The sequence below is a fragment of the Monodon monoceros genome, unplaced genomic scaffold, assembly GCF_005190385.1.
Source record: "Monodon monoceros isolate NGI ecotype Baffin Bay Population unplaced genomic scaffold, NGI_Narwhal_1 Super_Scaffold_5, whole genome shotgun sequence".
Classification (NCBI taxonomy): domain Eukaryota; kingdom Metazoa; phylum Chordata; class Mammalia; order Artiodactyla; family Monodontidae; genus Monodon; species Monodon monoceros.
In genome coordinates, this window is record NW_021703782.1 from 79,220,829 (window position 1) to 79,234,267 (window position 13,439).

Sequence of the window (13,439 nt, forward strand, 5' to 3'; positions counted from 1 at the left end):
TCCGCCTTGCCTACCCCTGAAAGCCACCTGAGCAGATCATTAAGGACCTCTTGACAGCCCTTGGGGATGGGAAGGGTGCCTGCCTTTCCTGAAAGAGTGACCCAGATGCTCCTGGCCCCCACTCCTGTCTTCCAGGGATAAGCTTGAGCTTTTGCTGAGAGAGAATGCCTTCTACCTGAGTCTTGTCTATTCTGAAAATTCTGCTTTACGGCCTCATGACATATGCCTTCATCTAAGGAAGTTTTTAACAGGGGTTCATAGTAGGACTTCAGTCTACTGAAACCTTCTCTGAAATCATGTGCCAAATTTTGTATCTATCTGTTGCTTTCACATATTCTGACTCCCTTCCCCACAAAATGGTAAGAACCATTGTGTTTAAAGAGTAGCCAATTTGTGTCATCTCTGATGTCCCTTAATTCCCCTGAAATCCAATTATATCCAGGGCATGGGAATTAATTTTTGAGCTCCCTGGGTCTTGGACCATTCCCAAAGAAAATAAAAACAACTTCGTAGCCTGTCCTTGCTATGTCAGCTACCCAAGGACTTCTGAGAACCTCCTGATATGTGTCAGCCAAAAATCTACCTGCCAGAATGGACACTTCACCCAAGAACATATCTGAAGGGGCAATAAACACATGAAAAGATGCTCAATATCATTAGTTATGGGGAAATGCAAATTAAAATCTCAGTGTGATATCTTTACAGATCCACTGGCATGGCTAAAATTAAAAAGTCTGACAATTCCAAGTATTGGAGAGGATTTGGAACAACTGGAATTCTCATACATTGCAGGAAGGTAGAAGAAGGGGAGCCCAAAATGATGTAGTCACTTTAGAAAATAATTTGACAGTTTCTTGTAAAGTCAGACATACACTTTATCCTACAGCTAGCAATTCTATTCCTAAGTCTTTATGCAAGAAAAGCACATGACCACACAAAGACCTGCATGTGATTGGTAAAGCAGTGTTATTCGTAACAGCCCCAAACTGGAAACAACACAAAGGTATATCAAATGTGAATGGATAAACACATTGTGACATATCTATACAGCAATAAAAAGGAACAGACTACTGATATATGTTTACAACCTGGTGATTCTCAAAAGCATTATGCCAAGGGAAAGAAGCCAGACACAAAAAGACTACAAACTGTATGATTCCATTTATATGACATTCTAGAAAAGGCAAAGCTATAGTGACATAGATCAGTGGCTGCCAGGGGCTGGAGGTAGGAGGAGGAAATTAACTGTAAAGGGGCACAAGGAATTTTTTTGAAATGGTGAACTTGTTCAATATCTTGATTGTGGTGATGGTCACATGTCTGAATACACTTGTCAAAATTCATCAAACTGTACATTTAAAATATGTATTATATGTAAATTATTCACCAATACAGCTGACTTTTTTTAAAAAACTAGCTGCAGAGCATCATTTTTCTTTATATGTAGGACAGTCCAAACATGGAACTCTTTTTTGCAAGGATAAAGGATCTTAGACTTGGGGTCAACACATATCATTTTATGATTTATTTTACATATTGGACTCTGGAGTTTATCCTAATTTCCTACTCCAACTGGCACTCTTTCAATTGGGAGCTGCTTTTTACATCTTTCCCATCTTAAATGTGGAGCCAGGGGATGTTATGAGCACTGCAGAGTCCAAATTGTGTCTGGTTGTATTTTAGGTCTATTAAATCCACTGCAGTGTTTGGAGCAGACTGGAGGGGAGAGAAGGAAGAGATCTGAAATAGACTGAAATACAGCACTGGGGATGGAAAGAAGTGCCAGGGAGAGATATTTCAGCAGACTTTGTCAGGGACTAGATAAGGGGTATAAAAGAGAGCAAACAGTGTTCAGAGAAGACTTTGAACAGTTTCCCATTGCTTTTGAGAAAAAGCCCGAACTCCTGAGCATGGGCTATCAGGCCTTCCATAATCTACTTCCAGTCTCCCTCTTCATTGCCCACTGCCTCTTTTCACTGAATCAGAAGCTCTGCAAGCACAGAATTCTGTTACTTAACAGCAGCCGTTCAGTACATACTGGTTGTATATACATATATACAAATGTCCATTCACCTACTGATGGACACTTGTGTTGTTTTCATTTTTTGGCTATTACAAACAAAGCTGCTATGAATATTCTTGTCCAGGTCATTGTGTGGACATACGCTTTCATTTCCCTTAGGTAAACCGTGGCAATAGAATTGCTGGGTCATATGGTAGGTGTAGTACATCTATACAATGGAATACTACTCAGCAATAAAAAGACAAACTATTGGTGCACACAACAACATGGATGAATCTCAACATGCTTCTGCTGAGTGAAAGAAGTTGCATACCCTCCCACCCCAGCAAAAAGACAGCCAGTATGTATGATTCCATTCATATAAAATTCTAGAAACAGCAAACTAATCTATAGCAACAGAAAGCAAACCAGCAGTTGGGAGGGCAAGGGACAGTGAGGCACATAGGGTGAGGATTATAAAGGTGCATGGGGAGGCTTTTTTGGGGTGATGGATATGTTCATTATTTTTATGGAAGTGATAGTTTCACAACTGTATACATATATCAAAACATCATACTGTACATTTTAAATATGTGCAGTTTATAGTATGTCAATTATACCTTAATAAAGCTGTGAAAGATACTGTTTGAGTAAATAGCAGGCCCTCCGTAAATGCATATAGAATGAACGTAGAGAAGTGTTCGCTGTTGGTTTAAGGGATACAAACCAATATGCCCAATAAATATTGGTAGAATTAATGTACAGAAGAAATATGTGACTAAATAGTAGGTGTTCAATAATTTTATAAGGAATGAGTGAATGAATGAATGTATTTGACAAATGTTTATGTCAGCCTATCATGTGCCTGGGACTATCCTAGGCTCTGGGAATAGATTGGGGAACAAAACAAAGATCCCTGAGCTCACAGAGCTTTAATTTGAGGAGGACAGTAAACAATGAAAAGATAAGTAAAACACATATAGTGTGCTAGACAGGTGCCAAGGAGAGAGAAAGCTGAGAAGGGGGACAGGGAATGTCAGGGAAGGAGACTGACATTTTTGAGATTGTGGCCACCCTCCTCCCAAGGGTGACGCTTGAGAACAGACCTAAAGGAAATGAGCGGACCAGGTGGGTATCTAGGAGAATAAAAAATAACGGCCCCAGAATTGAAGAAAAGAATAAGCAAGAACTGAATGAAACTTCTGACGAGTGAAACGTAATAGCAAGAGCGCGTAAGTGCTAATAAAGACGGCTGCGGCCCGGACCCTCCCGGCCCGCCGATCCTTGCGTTGTCCACGAGGAGGCGCTCCTGCTCCCGCCCCGCAGTCGCCTTCCGCCAATGCGTGGGCACGCGCAGAAACCGCTAGGCGGCGTCGGTTTCCCTTCCCACGCGCGGACGCCGGCGTGGGCCGACGCCGCCGGGGGCCGACGCCGCCGGGGTGCCCGCGCGTGCGCAGAGCCGAGGCCAGTCTGCCCTTGGGGCGGGGCGGAGCGGGGCGGGGCCGAGCAGGGCGGGGCGGGGGTTTGAGGTGATTCCTGAGGCGCGGCGGCTGTTTCAGCCGTGCGGGGAAACCGAAAGTGGGCGGCGGCCGCGGCTGTAGCCCTGGCGGAGACGGCGGTGGGAGCCGGGCCCAGAGGCGCGGGGACGGGCCGCGGGCCCGCAGAACAAGGTGAGAGCAGGTCCTGCTGGCTGCGGGAACGACAGGTGCCAGGCGAGGGCGGACGAGGTTTCGGGCGGGCGCGGCGCACCTGGGTGACTAAGAGGGACAGTGGCCCAAGCGGGACTCGAACGGACCCGGGGCCTTTTCCCAGCAGCCGCAGAGGATGCCCTGGTCCCCACCCCGGAAAGCGGGCTGGGCGCCAGGGGAGTTGGCGTTCCAGAGCGTTGTGTTTTAAATCTCTGATGGGACCGTCTGGGGTTCACCTGGGAGTCGGACGGACCCCTGCCGCCTGGGAAACTCAGTGCAGTGGGGGCAGTGCAGCAGGGGGAGGGCGGGTGTGTGGACCTGGGGTGGGAGGTGCTGACCAGGAAGTGGATCCCGGTACCCGCGGGCGGACGCCAGCTGCCCGCCCGGAGCAAGGGACATGCGAGCCCCCTGGCTGTTTGAACTCCCACACCGTGAGCTTTTAAGTTCCTCTCTTTACAGACCCGCCCCTGCGGGCCGCTGAAGCAGTGCAGGACACAAATACTATCCGTTTCTCTCAAACCGTGAGCACCTGAGCCCCGGGTGGGTAGAGCGCTCCAAGTTAGGAGGGAAATATGAATCCGTGAGTGAGTTATCTTAACTTTCACCGTGTTCCCCAATAGTGTCAGGTTCTCAGCCTCAATTTAATGGGAGGGGACTTGGAGCCGGCACAACTGTTCTGCTCCGATCCCCTTGAGTGAGTAGGTACAATACATTTCCATACATAACCAAGGGCACCACTCACTCCCAAACAATTACAAAGAACCGGAAAGGGAAATAGCTATATTAGAAAAAGTCTTGGCCCAAAAGGATTATGAAAGCCGCTCTACAAAACAAAAACATCACTGACCTGTGTCATCCCTCCATCCCTATCCTCCACCCCCCCATCCCTATCCTCCACCCCCCCATCCCTATCCTCCCCCCCCCCCTCCCCCTCCCCCCCCCCCCCCCCACCCCGCCCCTTTCGTGTAGGTGGAAAAACTGCAGAAAAGTGCCCTGCCTAGTGATATACAACTTAAAGCCAGAGGTGGAACTTAGACCCAAGTCCCGGCCGCTTTGATGTATAGGTGTTGCATACTGCAAATAGCGTGGGCTTTGCAGATTTGGGTTGGAATCTGGGCTTCTCCACTTGCTAATTGTGTGATCTTGAACAAATTACATACTTTCGTTGAGCCTGGTTTTCTCTTTATCAATTGGAAATATTTAACTTACTCTGCAAGGCTTTTGTGAGATAACTACTGTAATTCCTTTGGCTCATAATAATAGTCAAGAAGCGTTAACTCTCTTCCTTCCACCAAACTTGCCGTATTTTACATAATTGGGTTTCAGTTTCTTGGATGCAGGGACACATCTTTAAGTGCTCTATATAATATAAATTGGCACATGGTGGAGATTTTTGCAGTTCCATTCAACTGATATTCATGGAGCATCAGTTACATGCACAGGACCGTGCCGGGGGTAGGGAATTGCTCTGGGGCCAGCTGGTTTAGAACCCACGTCTCCTGTGCCCCAGTCCAGGGCCCTTTGCCAGCCCACAGCCCCCCTCTTTGCTAGTTAAACACAGTGAACTCTGAAGCAGCAGTTGGTGGTTCCTTCGGATTTCAGTCCCTGTAGATTGGAAATGAAATGTAATCTCTGCTAATGCCCTTTTAAGTGAACTAACTGAACATGGCTGAATGAACTATTGTATTTTGTACCAAGAGATTTAAACTCCTTGAAGAACCTCTCAGAAGTTCTCTGTGCAATATAATCTAGTTGGAGACCTAATATGAACGTAAAGGAAAAATACTTTATAATCCAACTCTAAGTGCCTACTCTGTGTTTGATCAAGTGCTATTTCTAAGAATGAGATTTGACGTAGAGTGAGTACTTTGCCTCTGGGCACTTTCGGGGTCAACACATAAATACAGAAAGGACAGAAGTTCTTTGGTGCCTGGAGTGAAATCTAATTTCATATTTATGTGAATTGGTTTTTCTTTATGCAAAACCGACTTTCTCCTCCCTCTGTTCCCACCCTTATGCTTTCGAAAGCTTCATTCTTTTCAATATTTCCTCAATGGGCCAATTTTTTAAAAATGTTGTCTTTCAAACAAGCTAAAAGTATTGATAATTTGTCATTTTGAGCTGAAAATGTGTGTGAGGATATATGGCAGTTAGAGCTTCTCATCGGCACAAGATACTCAGTGTGACCCCAAAGCAAACTCGATATTTTAGCTATGCAGCTTTGTCAGGAGGAAGCAAACCCATGATTTCCGTTAGGTCTTTGGACCCCCGTTTCAGCACTTGAAGGACTCCAGGGAAAGTTGAGAACCATGGATCTTGCCCATCCTCCTTATCTTCCATATGAAAAAAGCGACCTGAAGTGACTTGCTCAAAGGGTCATAGCTAATGAGAAGCAGACTGGGATTAAGACCCAAACTCCTAACTAAGCCACTTAGGATCTCAGAGCTTTCTCCAGTATGTAGATTTATGGAAAGCCTATATTATTCATACTACATAATTAGTAATGCATGTATAATTTGGAGGTTGAAATTGCAATAATTAAAAAAAGAAAACTGCTCTCTAAAGATACCCTGAGGGAGTATATCACCACTTGAGGGCATTAATTACTATCTTTATTTTTTTTTTAAACAGGATTTTAAAAAATTAATAAATTTTATTTTTGGCTGTGCGTGGGCTTTCTCTAGTTGTGGTGAGCGGGAGCTACTCTTTGTTGTGTTACACGGGCTTCTCATTGCAGTGGCTTCTCTTGTTGTGGAGCACGGGCTCTAGGCATGCAGGCTTCAGTAGTTGTGGCACTTGGGCTCGGTAGTGGCTCACAGGCTCTAGACTACAGGCTCAGCAGTTGTGGCGCACGGGCTTAGTTACTCCGCAGCCTGTGAGATCTTCCCGGACCAGGGATCAAACCCGTGTCCCCTGCATTGGCAGGCGGATTCTTAACCACTGCGCCACCAGGGAAGTCCCAACTGTCTTTTTAAAAAGAGTTGGTAAAGGAGTAATTAAGGTAGTAATAAATAGACTATAATTGAAAATAAAAGATAGCATGTTAAACTGTTGCAAGATGAGAAATCACCTTGGAAGAGTCTTAGACAAAAACCTTCCCTCTCTTAGGCTCAGTTTATTTATTTGTAATAAGGGGTTTGGGATAGACTAGATGATGCCTAAAATCTTTTCAGCACAGACATTCTGAATTTTAAGGGCCTGGCTTGTTGCTAAAATAGTGTCTTCATGGAAGAAGGCAGCCATTTACCAGAAGTATGTGCCCTAAGGAAATACTAAAAATTGAGTAGCTGACTAAAGAAGGTAAGAGATTGCTTGGTGATTTCACTTTACCCTAATGATTCTTCAGATTTATTTGTGGGTTTAGTGCCACTCTTCAAGTCAAATTTATGACACACAAAAAAATGCAATGAGGAAAATGAGCCAAATAGTACAGTTGGAAATAGTTGAGAAAAGAGGAACTGAGAGGAGAGAGCATATACGGGAGTGAGACCAGCTTGGCTAAAGGTCTTTGGGCAGCAGGATTGAGGAAACTGCAGCTACAGGAAGCAGATCACATGCAAACAATGGTAATGGTAAAGGCAGGTATCCAGAGGACACCAAAACCTGCTTCTTCAGAATAAGACTCTCCCGGGACCATTTTTAGGTGTATTAGAGAGAAAAGTTGTGAATTTACAAATACAGTTTTGAAAGTGAGAATTATTTTAGGCTATTTACATTGTTTAAACCTTGCTTTCCTAAAGGTTGTCATTACTTTCCCCTACTCCTTGCCCCACTTCTTGCACATTGTTAGTATTTCAGGATATTCAAGATTAATTGTATAGCAAAATAGAAAAGGAACAGTATAAAAGGATTGAATTTTTGCAGCAGTTGGCAAGTATTTTGGATTTGGGTGCCACACCCTTAAATCAGAATGTGGCAATCCCCATTTCATGCCACTTTAAGGGCTAATCACTAAATATGCCCCAGGGTTGTTCTCCGTATTCCCCAAGTCAGATTTACTTTCAGAAGCCAACTCTGTACATTTGGAGCAGCTGTCTGAAAGGATGCCCCATTTTTGGGAGCCAGAAGACCTGGGTTCTTGTTGTGGGTCTGGCCATAAAAATATGTGAGGCCTGGAATAATTACCCTGGACCTCAGTTTCCTCATTTTTAAAAAAAATTTTTTTACTTTTATTTATTTATTTATTTTTGCGGTACGTGGGCCTCTTACTGTTGTGGCCTCTCCCGTTGCGGAGCACAGGCTCCGGACGCACAGGCTCAGTGGCCATGGCTCACAGGCCCAGCCGCTCCATGGCATGTGGGATCTTCCCGGACCGGGGCATGAACCCGTGTCCCCTGCATCGGCAGGTGGACTCTCAACCACTGCGCCACCAGGGAAGCCCTTTCCTCGTTTTTAGACTAAACAGTTTGGAGGAGATGGTGTGAAGGTGCCTACTAGCATTCCGCGCTTCTCTCTCGGCTCCCTACTCTGAGGTTGGGCCCACTGTCCTGTCCTGTGCTGTTTTACAATGTCCAGGGACATTGTGGGACATGGCAGTTAAGAGGCTTTTGCCTACTAGTTAAGTGCGAAATCTTGGAGCAGATCTGGTAGCTTTCTTACTAAGCTTGCCAGGTCAAGTATGTTAATGAGGCAAGTAAGAAAACCTGGGAAAACGCTAATATTTCAAATTTGATGCTGTACTAAAAATTTCTCCAGTACACCACTGTCTGTATTATTGCACTCTTAGCCGTGTAATGCAGGTATTCATAGGTAGTTTGCCATCCATACCATGTTTCTAGGAAAATGTAACTACCGAATGTCAAGTATTGTGGTAAGCACATATAACTCTATTTTTGACACTTGTCATTCAGAAAGAGAGGCAAGGAAAGGAGGAGAAAAAGAGTGAGAGGAAGGACATGAAAGTCAAGTGCAATCTGTTGTGATCCTCGTGGCCAGTTTCTTCCTCCTTGACTGGGGTCTTTGCTTGCTGACCTTGGTCAGTTTTTGAGATTAAAATACTCTGATTAAATAATTCCCCAGACTCACCTCCACTTTACTCTGCTCAAGCAGAGGATTCTTATTCAGCTCAAGCTTCCTCTTTATTATCTAGGGAAACCCTTAAGAATTTTAACCTGAATTTAAAGAGATGACCAACTTTATTTCTCCCAACCTCACGTAACTTACCGTCACCAGGGCTTACATAACATTCTCAAAATAAAAGTACGACTTTGAATTCTCTTAAACTCTAAATTGTATTTATCACAATGCTTTTAGAGAGTAGAAATAAGTAGGAAAGTTGAAAGATCAAAATGGCAACTTAAGAAATTTGGGAGCCACACATCATCAAAAGATCTACAAACAATAAATGCTGGAGAGAATGTGGAGAAAAGGGAACCCTTCTGCACTGTTGGTGGGGATGTAAATTGATACAGCCACTATGGAGAACAGTATGGAGGTTCCTTAAAAAACTAAAAATAGAATTACCATATGACCCAGCAATCCCACTACTGGGCATATACCCTGAGAAAACTGTAATTCAAAAAGACTCATGTACCACAAGGTTCATTGCAGCACTATTTACAATAGCCAGGACATGGAAGCAACCTAAGTGTCCATCGACAGACGAATGGATAAAGAAGATGTGGCACATATATACAATGGAATATTACTCATTCATAAAAAGAAACGAAATTGAGCCATTTGTAATGAGGTGGATAGACCTAGAGTCTGTCATACAGAGTGAAGTAAGTCAGAAAGAGAGAGACAAATACCGTATGCTAACACATATATATGGAACTTAAGAAAAAAAAAATGTCATGAAGAGCCTAGGGGTAAGACAGGAATAAAGACACAGACCTACTAGAGAATGGACTTGAGGATATGGGGAGGGGGAAGGGTAAGCTGGGACGAAGTGAGAGAGTGGCATGGACATATATACACTACCAAATGTAAGATAGATAGCTAGTGGGAAGCAGCCGCATAGCACAGGGAGATCAGCTCTGTGCTTTGTGATCGCCTGGAGGGGTGGGATAAGGAGGGTGGGAGGGAGAGGATATAGGGATATACATATGCATATAGCTGATTCACTTTGTTATACAGCCGAAACTAACACAACACTGTAAAGCAATTATACTCCATTAATAAAGATGTTAAAAAAAAAAAGAATTTTGGAAGCCACTTTGGAGGAGTTGCCATTGAGGCACTTCACTAATAGTTGAAATTCCCATGATAAGCTTCCTTTTGTGCTTCTAGTGGATGACATCCAAGATAATAAACTTGATTTTTATAGTTAGAAGAAAGTATTCTTATATGCATACTGTTTCCAAAAGTTCTTGAGTATAATTGCCATCTTCAGAAAACCTCAAAAAATGCCATGATAACCAAGGAATTAACAAAATTAGAAAAAGTAAGTTTTTTAAGCTTTAGTTGTAACATTTTTTTTGTTCAGTGCCTGAAGTGATATTGCTAATGTTGGAATTGCAAACTGGGCTGGAAGAAATTGACAAACATGAGAACAAGACATACATCTAAACAAGATGTACAACCACATTTACCCTTCGAGGTTTTACTGCACTTACCTGTTTCTCACCATCTTTGAGATCCTCAGTCCTATAGTCCGGGGACTGCCCTTCCCTCCAAAAAGTTGTATACAAATAGAGAATTATAGTATTCCATGAAAATAGCATACTTAAAAAAGGGGAGGGAGAGGGATGCTTAATTCAGATTGTAGCCATGTGGTCAAGCGTTGCTTCCCAGTCTCCTCAAGTATCAGGTTCTTTTTTCTAATTTTTAAAAAAACTTTGTGAAACTTCACACATGAGTAGTTGTACTTCTAATATCCGTTGGTTGATAAAATATATAACTACCAAAAGCTGTTGTAAATTCAATATCGTGTTTGTGACTCTCAACAGTATCTGCACACTGTTTGAAAAGCAGGAATACATGTAAGTATGAGACACTTACCAGTGTTCAAGCAGTGCTTGCTTACACATCGGGATGTGTGGACTTTTTGCAGTAATGCTATGGCCCAGACCTGAGCCTGCTCATTGAGAACTCTGGCTCAGAGTGGAAAGGCCCAGAAATAAACTGTGTGATGAATCTCAATCACAGCTTGGTGACATAATTGGCTGTCTCAATCAGTTTACAACAATCATTAAAATTTGCAAATAATTTTTAATAAATTTAAGATTATTCCTTTAACTGCTCACATGCACTACACTATTATTTTAGTGAGTAGGAGAGAAAAGGAGTGGTGTTAAGAATTTCTCATTCATTCACTCAATATGTATTGAGCTCTTGTTGTGGGCTGGGCACTAGGGATTCAGCAGTGAACAAAACCCACCAAAATCCCTGCTTTCATGGAGCTTACATGCAAGTCAGGGAGACAGACAGTAAAATAAAGAATATTGGATGGCATAAGTGCTACGGAGTAAAATAAGGCAGGGGAAGGGTAAAGGGAGTACTGGGCAGCCGGCATAACAGTTCTGGTTTTGAATAGGGTGACCAGGGAAGGCTGTACTGAGAAGGTGACATTTGAGCAAATACCTGAAGGAGGTGAGGCAATGAGCTGTATCTACCCTGGGGCAGAGGGACTGGCAAGTGCAGAAAGAAAAGCAGTGTGGAGTGGAGTGAGTGAGAGAAAAGGGGAGGAGTTGAGGTCAGAGAAGTGGGCTGGGTGCAGATTGTGTAGGGCCCTTTTGGCCCCTCGGAAGACTTTGGCCTTTAGTCTGAGTAAGACAGGAAGCCCTTGGAGGGTTTTGAGCAGAGGAATGACGTGATGGGATTTATGATTTAAAAGGATCACTCTGGCTGTGATGTGAAGAACAGATTATCTGTGAAGTGGAAGCAGAGAGACCAGCACAGAGGCAGTTGCCTCAATCCAGGCAACAAATGTTGGCGTGGACTAGGGTGATCACCATGCAGGTGATCTGAGCCTGTCCATCTTCATGAGTCACTTAGTGGTGGGGGGATTCGGCGGTGGAGAACCACTAAGACCAAATCCCTTCATCTTACAGATAAGAAGAAGGCTGGGGAGAAGGGATTTGTCCCAGGGAAAGAAGTGCTCTTTGCGTAGTGGTATTGAACTTGGGGAACACAAGCAGGAAGAGGAGGTGTGTGCACAGCCTTCCGCAATCCCCCATCTCTCCCCCAAATAAAGTCAGAATCAAGGTATCATCTACTAGTTGTCAGTATCTTTACTCTTGAAAGAAACATTAAACTTCCTTGGTCGTAACTGTGGATTTTAACTATGATAATATGTGCATCTAAGAGAGTGAAACTAGGAGGTTATGTGTGTGGCAGGAGCCTCTCTCAGGTCAGGTTGGGAAGTCTAACTTAGAAAAATTAGTCTAACAGTTGCCAAGAAACGAAGATAGGCAAACATGAGATTAGGGAGGGTGAGAAAAGTGAAAAGTAAGGATGAGCACTTGTGTGCCACACAGATTAGCACTGTTTTTTTATTTAACATTATCATCAGTTGGTCACTGTAAATACATACCTTTTATCAGCATGAAGCCTACCTGATAGTCTTGGGGTAGGAGGATAGGATAATCAGGATAGAGGCCGTAAGACTACTGTATCTTGGCAGAGTCTAGTTCCCCAAAGAAGAAGACACATTCAAAGAGGGTGGGATTAAGGAAGCAAGCACTGGGCAAAGCCTTACAGCTTTTACTGTATTCTGTGGCAATTAGACAAGCTGTATATGTGGGTGTATGACCTTCTCCCTCCCCAAAATGTGTTAAGTGCTGTGTTTGGGAGATCCCTGATGACAGCTGTTTCAGAACAGAAATAAGGAAGATAGAGGGGAACATTTCAGAGAAAGTGGCCTGAAATTGCTCTCCTTAGGATGGAGGGACCAGGAGTCTTTCATACAGGGAGACCTGTAAAACAAGCCTCTGGCTAGCTTCTAGGATGGGGTTAGAACTGTCTTTTCAAGCCAGTATCATATTGGAGTTCTGTTATATTTTAATCATAGAATTTCCATTATTGAGTAGAATGCATTTATTAGAGATTTTTTCCCCCATAAATTAGTGGTTGCTTGTCTACCCCCTAAGTAGCTGGGGAAAAGTAGACCACAGTGGGAAGGTAACAATGGAACAGATGCTCTTTCCAAAAAGAAGGGAAGGAGGAGGCAGTAGAGAAGGTGATGGGTATGTCCTTCATACTGAAACCGTGGCAGGGGAATTTAAAGTTGTTCTGACTAGGGAGGAGCCAGATATGCTAAATAGTCTAGTTTGATCCTGGTACACTGCTCACACCCAAGAGGGTATATTCCCACATGGGCACTGACCACCTGACTTTATACCTACAAATAATGTGTATATAATTCATAGTCAGGGCCCACTTAGATATGCAGATATACAAAGAGGTAAAGGCCAGTTTTACTCAGAGGAGCTCTAGATGAGTAGGTGGGAGGGATTGGGTTTGAAGGAAAGAAGAGAGTAGATAGATAGGTAGGAAAGGTGGAGGTCAAAGAGAGAAAGTTGAGAAGGCTTGGTACTAGGAAGTTAGCAAGTGATCCTTTAGTTTCTCCTCTTGCAAATTAAAACTTGGCCAGCCAGCTCACTTTGTGGTTTTTCTTACTTGAGGAAATAACTGTATACCAAAAGTTCAGTGATCTTTGAATCATGAACCATTGTAAATCAAAGCATTTCTCTTGTAATCAGGAGTTTACTATTTAAGAGCCAAAGTTCATACTTCAGTTTTAACATCTGGCAACCTTGAAATATAGGTCCCAAAGCCAGCCTCTCTTTCCTTCTCACCAGTATACT

At 43.5% G+C, this 13,439-nt stretch overlaps 1 protein-coding gene across 4 annotated transcripts in view; it reads left to right on the forward strand.

The window, feature by feature from the left end:
* Nucleotides 1–13,439, forward strand: part of TDRD7 (tudor domain containing 7) — a 102,627-nt gene that overhangs the window by 9,939 nt on the left and 79,249 nt on the right. The window contains exon 2 of one of the 4 annotated variants that reach the window (XM_029203041.1): nt 10,581–10,613. The exons of 2 other annotated variants lie outside the window; for them this stretch is intronic. The gene's annotated coding sequence lies outside the window, so the exon portion shown is untranslated. Of the gene's footprint in view, nt 1–3,463; nt 3,673–10,580; nt 10,614–13,439 lie in introns of those variants that run through there. One more of the 4 variants, XM_029203039.1, reaches the window with a different exon arrangement.